This window comes from Lepidochelys kempii, chromosome 11 (genome assembly GCF_965140285.1).
Source record: "Lepidochelys kempii isolate rLepKem1 chromosome 11, rLepKem1.hap1, whole genome shotgun sequence".
Lineage (NCBI taxonomy): Eukaryota > Metazoa > Chordata > Testudines > Cheloniidae > Lepidochelys > Lepidochelys kempii.
In genome coordinates, this window is record NC_136390.1 from 61,093,316 (window position 1) to 61,103,111 (window position 9,796).

Consider the following 9,796-nt stretch of genomic DNA (forward strand, 5'->3'; position numbering starts at 1 on the left):
ACAAGATTTTGCCTAGGTCAAAAGCAACATCAAGCTGCACATCAGGCTTAAAATAAAGCCAGTATAAAAACAAAACAATTTTACATGTACATACAATTAAGGCTTTATAACCAAGGCTAGGTCCAACTCACTTCTATAACTTCATGCAGAAGATACAGAAAAACATCTTGAATATCCAAATAATCTTAACAGTTTTGTTTCCAAACTGCATGAAATCCTGTGAAATACTATGAATGTTTGAAAAATATCCTCCACAAGTTTGGAACAAAGTCATGGGTACGGAAATATCATGCTGACTGGACTACAGACCTTACTGCCATTTATAAAACATCAGTCTTCAACAGATTCACAGAAATTTAGTATTTTGTCAACAAGAATGTGTATTATTCTTCTGCAAATGCAAACAAAAATATGCCCAGAATTTTAATCTAACCATTCAAAATGTCGCATACTTACTGCAACCTTGTTTCATATGTTGTGGGGTTGTCCCACTGTTTATAAATGTCTGGTTTCAAATTTATTTTATAGAAGTGATAGGTTTATTAATTTTCACTCCAGCTCTGAGATTGTTGATTGTCAACAATTACAATGCTGTCAGTGGGTGTGAAACTGATCTTATCAACATGTTATATTGTGTCTCCAGATTCCAATAAGCCAGTCATGCTTTTTAAATGACTTAATGACATTGAATGGATCAGAGCAACAATGAAAAAATGGTAATAAAAATTAATCAAGTTAGCATGAGTGGGTTGTTGTGAGATGCAACCAGTCCATTCATTGTTAACTTCATACTCCAGTTTGTACCTGCTTTCAAACTGGCATTAGAACTGTCAAAGTCAGATTCAAGACTCACTGAATTTGTCAGACCACTCTGTTTATTAGCAAAGCGCTTTGCCAATGCACCCATGTGATTGTGAGCCTCCTGCAAAAGCTCAAGCTAACTTATGTATACAGATAAACCAAAGCCAATTTAACATAGGAGACAAAAGGAAGCAGAAACTGACAAATATACATACATATCTTATTTGCATACTAACGTTTACCAATCTCCTAGCTCAGTAGGAGCTCTAAGTTAATTAGTTTGAGGACCCATTGTCTCACACTCCTTAATGTTTCTCTTCCTGACAACTATATTTCAACAAACCTTTCAAGCAGCATTTCTTTAATGAATAATAATTTCAATATAATTCATTCTACTTTCACAATCCCTCCTTTTGGTCAAGCTACGCAATGACCAACAATTACTGCGTTCCACATATCAATCATTCTTTATCTCTTTGTTCCTCAGTGATATTTAAAATCATCAAATTAGCACTCTGGTTTGGGGCAGCTATCTGTGTAGCATGCCTGACACAATTTTGGATACAACAGGAAAGTAACTGAAAACCTACAAAAATTATTAGGATTCCAAACAGGAGAGTTAGGGCTCCCTGAAACAACCAGTTTCCTATGCCAGAGAAATTGAAAAGGTTACTTAGCCACTTCCATAAAGAACTTGGCTCTTCATGGGGAAGATATGCGATTTGTTCTAAGTGGCTAGCACAATCTATTACCTCATTGGTGTTGTCTGGTATATACACACAGCAGTCTTTTCCAATGAGAGCACAAGTCCCTCCTTTTGCTGCCAGCACTATGTCCAATGCCTGACTGTTTTGGAGGGCCATCTGTCGGATTCCCTCTGTTTCTTTGGCGAGGGCTCTTAAACTTTCTCCGGTTTCATTTGCCATTATTTCAACTACTGCTTGTAACCTTAGGAGCCTTTTTGCATGGTGTATTACTCCCCCTAATGGTATTAAGGAACCGCCAATGGCCTCTTCCCAGGTTAAGGGGCTTATGTTATTTACATACCATTGGACATCTGTTAAGTCCCTTCTTTTTCGCCTGAAATTGCGGAGGCGTTCTCGAGGGAAGGTTCCTAGCACTCGGAATTGGGGAAGAGTCGGGCGGGATAACAGATTCCTGACCAATTAGCTGGTAGTGCGGTATAAGCTCTGGTCCCACACACCCAGTGTTGGCCTATTAAGGCTGGGAAGGGTCGGTTGCACCCATTTGTCATATAGGTGTTTGCAAAGGAGGAGTAGTATCCCCCAAAGGGTACAGGGTAATTCTCCTTACGAGGAATGGTGTTATTAGCATGACATTGAAAGATTGTATTGTTTTCATTAAGGTTACTGTAGGGGGAACATGAGATTGATTTCTCTGTTTGATCCCAGGTTGAGAAAAAATTCATATCTCCATACCCGGCCTGCCACTTTTTAGTTTTGTTTGAATAATCCCATAGACCATTGGCCACAATATGCTGAAGGCAATGGGCTTTTCCCCAGATCCAGCCCTGCCCCATTACACACCCAACACCAATGACCTTTTCCCTCCACCACACTTATCCATTTAGATGCATTTATTCCCACCACTTCCCAAGTGTCATTGCTGTTCCATATTTTGTTTAATGGACGAGGCCCTCCAGTGAGGTCTGGGGACTTGAGTAGGATAGCCAGGACAGGAATACCAGTTTGAGAGTGGGCTGGAATGTGGCTGCAGACCCAGCAATTAGAAATATTAAGGGTCTGAGCTATCCACACCTGCTGCTGGATAAAAGAACTGTCATTGTGGTCTCCCCAGACCGTAAGATACCAGCAGCCGAGGAACAGGCAGAGGTGCATGTTGGAGGCAAGGCTCTTCTGTTTCTGACAACCTCAACTGAGGGAACCACAGTCATTGTTTTATGCCCACCAGGCAGTAGGCTCGCTACTGCCTTTTTTTTGTTCGTCGTCTGCTTCTGGCAACCCTTACGAGAGCGTAGATTGTAAGGTATTGAAGACTGTTCCTCTACGTCTTCTTCTGGAGTCAAAATTGACTCTGCATTGTCCTGAGGTGATGATTGGTTCTCTGGGGATGGTGCCTTCTTACACTGTGAAGCATGTATCCACGCTGCGATGCCAGATAGTTTAACAGCCGTCTGTGTAGTAAGCAGTACCTGATGAGGACCCTTCCACCGGGGCTCCAAGGCGTGCTTTCGATGATGGCGCCGTACGTAGACCCAATCACCTGGCTCGAGGTTGTGGCAAGCGTCGGAGGTGGGTTCCATGGGCCAGGCGGCTCGAACCTGTGAATGGAAGTGACTTGCAGCTTGCATTAGTCCCTTGCAATACTGAAGGAGCACACTGTGAGTCAAGTTCAAATCTGGAACAGGTGTAATGGTAGTCATAGCTCGCAAAGGGAGTCCCATAACAATTTCAAAGGGACTTAACTTATGTCTTTGGGATGGAGTGGATCTCATGTCCATAAGGGCTAATGGTAAGGCTACTGGCCAGCTTAATCCTGTAGAGTCACAAATTTTAGCAAGCTTATTCTTAAGTACACCATTTCGTCTTTCGACTGCACCTGCACTCTGTGGGTGGTAGGGACAGTGCAACAGGTGCTTGATATGCAATAGACGGTCCAGGTGTTGAACGAGTTGTCCAGTAAAATGTGTACCCCGATCACTGGACAGAGTAGCAGGAATTCCCTTGGCAGGCATAATATGGCAAACATTTGGCAACAGACAGTGAGTCAGCCTTGCGACAAGGAAAGGCTTCAATCCAACCCGAGAATAAACATACCATAACCAATATAAATTCATATTGTTGACACTTAGGCATTTGTACAAAATCAAGTTGCCAATGCAAGAATGGTGCTTGAGGCAGGCCCAGGAACCCCTGAGCCACTTTTACAGGTTTACCAATATTATGGCTTTGGCAAATGGTACAGGCTGCACATTGGTGGGCTGCAAAAGAACTAAAATGGGGGGCCCACCATCCTGTCTTAGTTACAGCAGAGACCATCTCCTCCTTTCCGACATGCGAAACACCGTGTAGCAGGGCGGCCAGAGACGGGTAGAGTGAAAAGGAGGCTACAAAGGCGCCAGTAGGCGAGCGCCAAAGAGAATCGGGATGTAGAGAGCAACCTTGGGCAACCCAGGATTCTTTCTCGGTTTCTGGGGCAGAGTCTTGGAGCAGGGTGAGGTCAGTGAGGGACGGCGGCGGTATAGAAACAGAAAGGGAACCTAGAAATGCATCTGGGGAAGGTTCTATGGCAGCAGCATGTTTAGCAGAAGCGTCAGTAAATGCGTTACCCTTAGCAACTTCAGTATCTGCCATTGAGTGGCCAGGGCACTTAACAATAGCTAGGGCAGACGGAAGTAAAACTGCATACGGGAGGGCAGCGATGTAGGGCCCATTTTTAAATAGGGGTATCGGCAGAGGTAAGGAAACCCCGAATTTGCCAGAGGGTACCAAAGTCATGTACAACCCCAAAAGCGTAGCGGGAGTCAGTGTAAATGGTGGCAGAGCGTCCCTCCGCCAAAAAGCAGGCACGGGTGAGGGCAACTAATTCAGCGACTTGTGCTGAGGTTACAGAAGGTAAAGGCGCAGCTTCCAGGGTTTCAGAGAGTGAAACTACAGCGTATCCTGCAAGGAGATGACCTTGGTCATCTCGAAAACAGGAACCATCAGTAAATAAAACAAGGCAGAGTTAGGGAGAGGGACATCAGAAAGATCAGAGTGCGGGATGGTGACAGCAGAGACAGTTGCAAGGCAGTCGTGGGAATCATCGTCATTAGACAAAGGAAGGAGAGTGGCAGGGTTTAGCTGAGAACAACGCTTTATGGTGATATATGAAGCTGACAGTAGTAAAAGTTCGTACCTGGTAAAGCGGGCAGAGGAGAGGTGGCCTGTGTTACGTTGTAGCAGGAGAGTTTCTACAGAGTGAGGGACCAGGAGGGTAAGAGGAGAGCGGAGAACAAGGGAATCAGATATTTCAACTAGGCGGACTGCAGCAGCCACAGCACGCAGGCAGGGGGGTAAGCCTTGGGCAACAGGGTCTAAAGTGGCAGAGAAATAAGCCACTGGGCGGTTCTTTTCTCCATGCATCTGAGTGAGAACTCCAAGTGCACACCCAGATTGTTCGTGGCAGAAAAGGCTAAAAGGCTTAGAATAGTCAGGCAGCCCTAAGGCAGGGGCAGAAGCCAAACCCTGTTTGAGGGAAACAAAGGCAGAATTGGCCTCAGGGGGCCACGGCATGGGGTCAGGCACAGAGAATCGAGTGAGTTCCTGGAGAGGTTTTGCAAGGGAGGCATATTGGGGAATCCATTGTCTGCAAAATCCAGCCATGCCTAAAAACTTCCGGACCTGGCGTGGGGAGCGGGGTCGGGGAAAGCTAAGGATAGCTTGGACGCAGGTGGGAGAAAGTGCACGGGAACCCTGGGAGAGGAGAAAGCCAAGGTATGTGACAGAAGCTTGACAGAGTTGTAGTTTAGAGCAAGAAGCTTTGTGACCCTTATTTGCTAGGGCAGTAAGGAGCACTAAAGAGTCAGTTTCAGAGGCAGACAATGAAGGGGAACAGAGGAGTAGATCATCTACATATTGGACTAGTGTGGACCTGGACAGGAAAACAAGGTCAGCAAGGTCTTGGGCTAATGCTTGAGAAAAATATGATGGGCTTTCAGTATACCCCTGGGGCAGTGTGGTCCATGTGTACTGTTGCCCCTTGTAAGAAAAGGCAAACAGGAACTGGGAGTCAGGGTGAACCGGGACAGAAAAGAAAGCAGAGCACAAATGAACAACAGTAAAATGAGTTGCATCTGGTGGGATAGAAGCCAGAATCTTTGAGAGAGGCAAGTTTTGATTCTGTCCACCTATGATTTGCCTCTTCCCACCACTGCATGAATCAACCAACCTCTGCTTTTGCCAATTTAGTTTTAGGTTGGCCGAGTTTGTCTTTTAAGACGTCTACTCGGTCTTTGTCCCAAGGTCCTAACAGGGGCCACTGAATGTTGGGATTCTCCTGAGTTAGCCTAGACCATTTTTCCAGAAATTTACAGGAGTCCGGACCCTTCCTAAAATACATAAAATGAGCCGGTGTTCCTTTAGGGAATTGTCCTGACTTAGACATCTGGTTACCCATAAAGGAGGACTTTACACACCAATCACACAAAAAGGAAAGTCGGGTTTGTCAGAGTGATGCCCGGTGCAACACACAAAAGGAGCCCACAGGCTACTGCCTCAATCGCCCTTGCTTTCACACCAAGGGTTTTACCCAAGGTGCGGTGCGGCTGCGATTGTGCAGATTTCACTCACTCAGACCCTGGGGACAGGAACCCTTTGGTCAGCCGATCCGCAGACAGAGACAGCGCCCAGACTCAAACACACCACAGGGAGGACGGATAGACACAGAGACAAGACAGTCCTCAGTCCGGACAAAACACAGAAATAATTACCTGACCAGATTCTTGATGTCAGCTCCCGGGATCCCTACCAGAACAGAGTGGGAACCAACAGGTTCGATGGCGTAGACTTCACTATGGTCATGCACCCTTCCGTTCTGGCGGAGGACCGCTTGGACCAAATGCCCAGGTGCCGGCTTGCCACGGCCATCCTAAGAACGGTCAGGAGTCACACGGCCCCAGTGAAGACGGTTGCCATCTCGGTGCAACCTCCAAATTGTCAAAGTCAGATTCAACACTCACTGAATTTGTCAGACCACTCTGTTTATTAGCAAAGCGCTTTGCCAATGCACCCATGTGATTGTGAGCCTCCTGCAAAAGCTCAAGCTAACTTATGTATACAGATAAGCCAAAGCCAATTTAACATAGGAGACAAAAGGAAGCAGAAACTGACAACTATACATACATATCTTATTTGCATACTAACGTTTACCAATCTCCTAGCTCAGTAGGAGCTCTAGGTTAATTAGTTTGAGGACCCATTGTCTCACACTCCTTAATGTTTCTCTTCCTGACAACTATATTTCAACAAACCTTTCAAGCAGCATTTCTTTAATGAATTATAATTCCAATATAATTAATTCTACTTTCACAGAACAATACCACCCAATTTTCCAAACCAAAAAGGTTTAGAGCCACACACAGTCATAACTGTTCTTCAAACTCTACACCCCACAGCTTTCATCGATGGTGGAAGAAAAAAGTTTGTGGCTAACTAAGACAAAGCCTATTTTTGGCACATTGAAACTTTAATCCATTATCTTAAAGCTGTTAAGCTAACCTACTGTCTAAGCAGATAATTCAACAAATTTCATGCAACATGGATCAATTATCTAGACTATCAACACTGAGGATAGACTTGATCTGCAACTCCTCTACAGAACCAGGACTATCTAGCATCCATGTACATCGATAAGTTACAAATATAGACATCCCCAAGATCAAACAAGTACTCATGACCTGCAAAAGGCTTAGGTTAAGATTTTCAAAATGTTGCATTCATCTCCCAGTGAAATTAATAGCTAATAATACAAAAATAGTAAAGTCCTCTGCATGTCTTGAAAATGTCGGACTGTGTGTGTATTCCTTTCAAGTGGGAAAGAATCAAATAGTACATTGTATTTAATCAGGTTAATAATTCCATGACTATTAACACCACCTTCTTGATTCTCAGGTGTTTTCTATCAATCACAAAGTGTAATTATTAGAAAGCAGCAGTAACTGATATTTACTTTTTCTTCTTGAAAGTTTTTCCATTTTGTGTTTTAGTTGTTCAGAATAAGAAATTAAAAAAATCACACAAACACACACGAAAGTTAGAGGGATCTTCTGCAAAGAATGTACAAGGTAAATCAGACACATTTTGGAAATGTGGGTTAAAAAAAATCCCACTCATTTCTTAAACACTTTCTTTACTTTGTTGGGTTCATCATAGCTCAAAAACAACTTGGTCTAGAAATGCCAAATTTGGTGCCTTACCCATTTACAGAGCTCCTAGAAAGCATCAGAGTCAGCAAGACTCATCTTCACACTTTAAAAATATCCACAAATATCTTGCTCAGCCTTAACCATGGCAGTTGCTACTGTAGTTGTAATGCCACTTCCAAATGGGAGTTGTTATAAAAATAAAATAAATTGTGTTGCATTATTCTGTTAGCAATGGACACACCATTAATTTCTATTAATATAAATTAGGGCTGTCAAGCGATTAAAAAAATTAATTGAGATTAATCACGCTGTTAAACAATAGAAGAATACAATTTAAATGTTTTTGGATGTTTTCTACGTTTTCAAATATATTGATTTCAATTACAACACAGAATACAAAGTGTATAGTGCTCATTTTATATTTCATTATAAATATTTGCACTGTAACAAACAATAGTATTTTTCAATTCACCTAATACAAGTACTGTAGTGCAATCTCTTTATCATGAAAGTTGAACTTGCAAATGTAGAATTATGCACAAAAAAACCTGCACTCAAAAACAATGTAAAACTTTAGAGCCTATAAGTCCAATCAGTTCTACTTCTTGTTCAGCTAATTGCTCAGACAAACAAGTTTGTTTACATTTGCAGAAGATAATGCTGCCCGCTTCTTGTTTACAATGTCACCTGAAAGTGAGAACAGGTGTTCACATGGCACTGTTGTAGCCAGTGTCACAAGATATTTACATGCCAGATGCGCTAAAGATTCATATGTCCCTTGATACTTCAGCCACCATTCCAGGGCACATGCATCCATGCTGATGATGGGTTCTGCTCGATAACAATCCAAAGCAGTGTGGACCGATGCATGTTCATTTTCATCATCTGAGTCAGATGCCACCAGCAGAAGGTTGGTTTTCTTTTTTGGTGTTTTGGGGTCTGTAGTTTCTGCATCTGAGTGTTGCTCTTTTAAGACCTTTGAAAGCATGCTCCACATTTCGTTCCTCTCAGATTTTCGAAGGCACTTCAGATTCTTAAACTTTGGGTCGAGTGCTGTAGCTATCTTTAGAAATCTCATACTGATACCTTCTTTGCATTTTGTCAAATTTGCAGTGAAAGTGTTCTTAAAACAAACAACGTGTGCTGGGTCATCATCCAAGACTGCTATAACATGAAATATATGCAGAATGTGGGTAAAACAGAGCAGGAGACATAAAATTCTCCATCCTCCCCCCCACCCCCAAGGAGTACAGTCACAAATTTAATTGATGCATTTTTTTTTAATGATCATCATCATCAGCATGGAAGCATGTCCTCTGGAATGGTGGTTGAAGCATGAAGGGACATATGACTCTTTAGTGCATCTGGCACATAAATATCTTGTGATGTCAGCTACAACATTGCCATGTGAACATCTGTTCTTACTTTCAGGTGACATTGTAATTAAGTGGGCAGCGTTATCGCCCTTAAATGTAAATAAACTTGTTTCTCTAGTGATTGGCTGAACAAGAAGTAGGACTGAGTGGACTTGTAGGCTCTAAAGTTTTACATTGTTTTTTTTGAGTGCAGTAATGTAACAAAAAACCCCTACATTTGTAAGTTTCACTTTCATGATAAAGAGATTGCACTACAGTACTTGTATGAGGTGAATTGAAAAATACTATTTCTTTTATCATTTTTACAGTGCAAATATTTGTAATAAAAATATAAAATGAGCACTGTACACTTTGTATTCTGTGTTGTCATTGAAATCCATATATTTGAAAATGTAGAAAAACATTCACAAATATTTAATAAATGTCAATTGGTATTCTATTGTTTAACAGTGTGTTTAATCGTGATTAATTTTTTTAATTGTGATTAATTTTTAGTTAATTGCATGAGTTAACTGTGATTAATGGACAGCCCTAATATAAATAATTCAATTAATTCAGCCTAGATTTAAAAATGCATTCCCTCCCTCCATTTTATTGACCATCCACAGTAAACAGGAACATGCTGAAGAGAAATTGACTTTGAAGCAACAACTATAAGAAAAATCGAAGCAGAGTAACCCATATTTTGTCAGATAACAGACTTATTTAAAATGTGGAAAGAAAAGGGGCACCA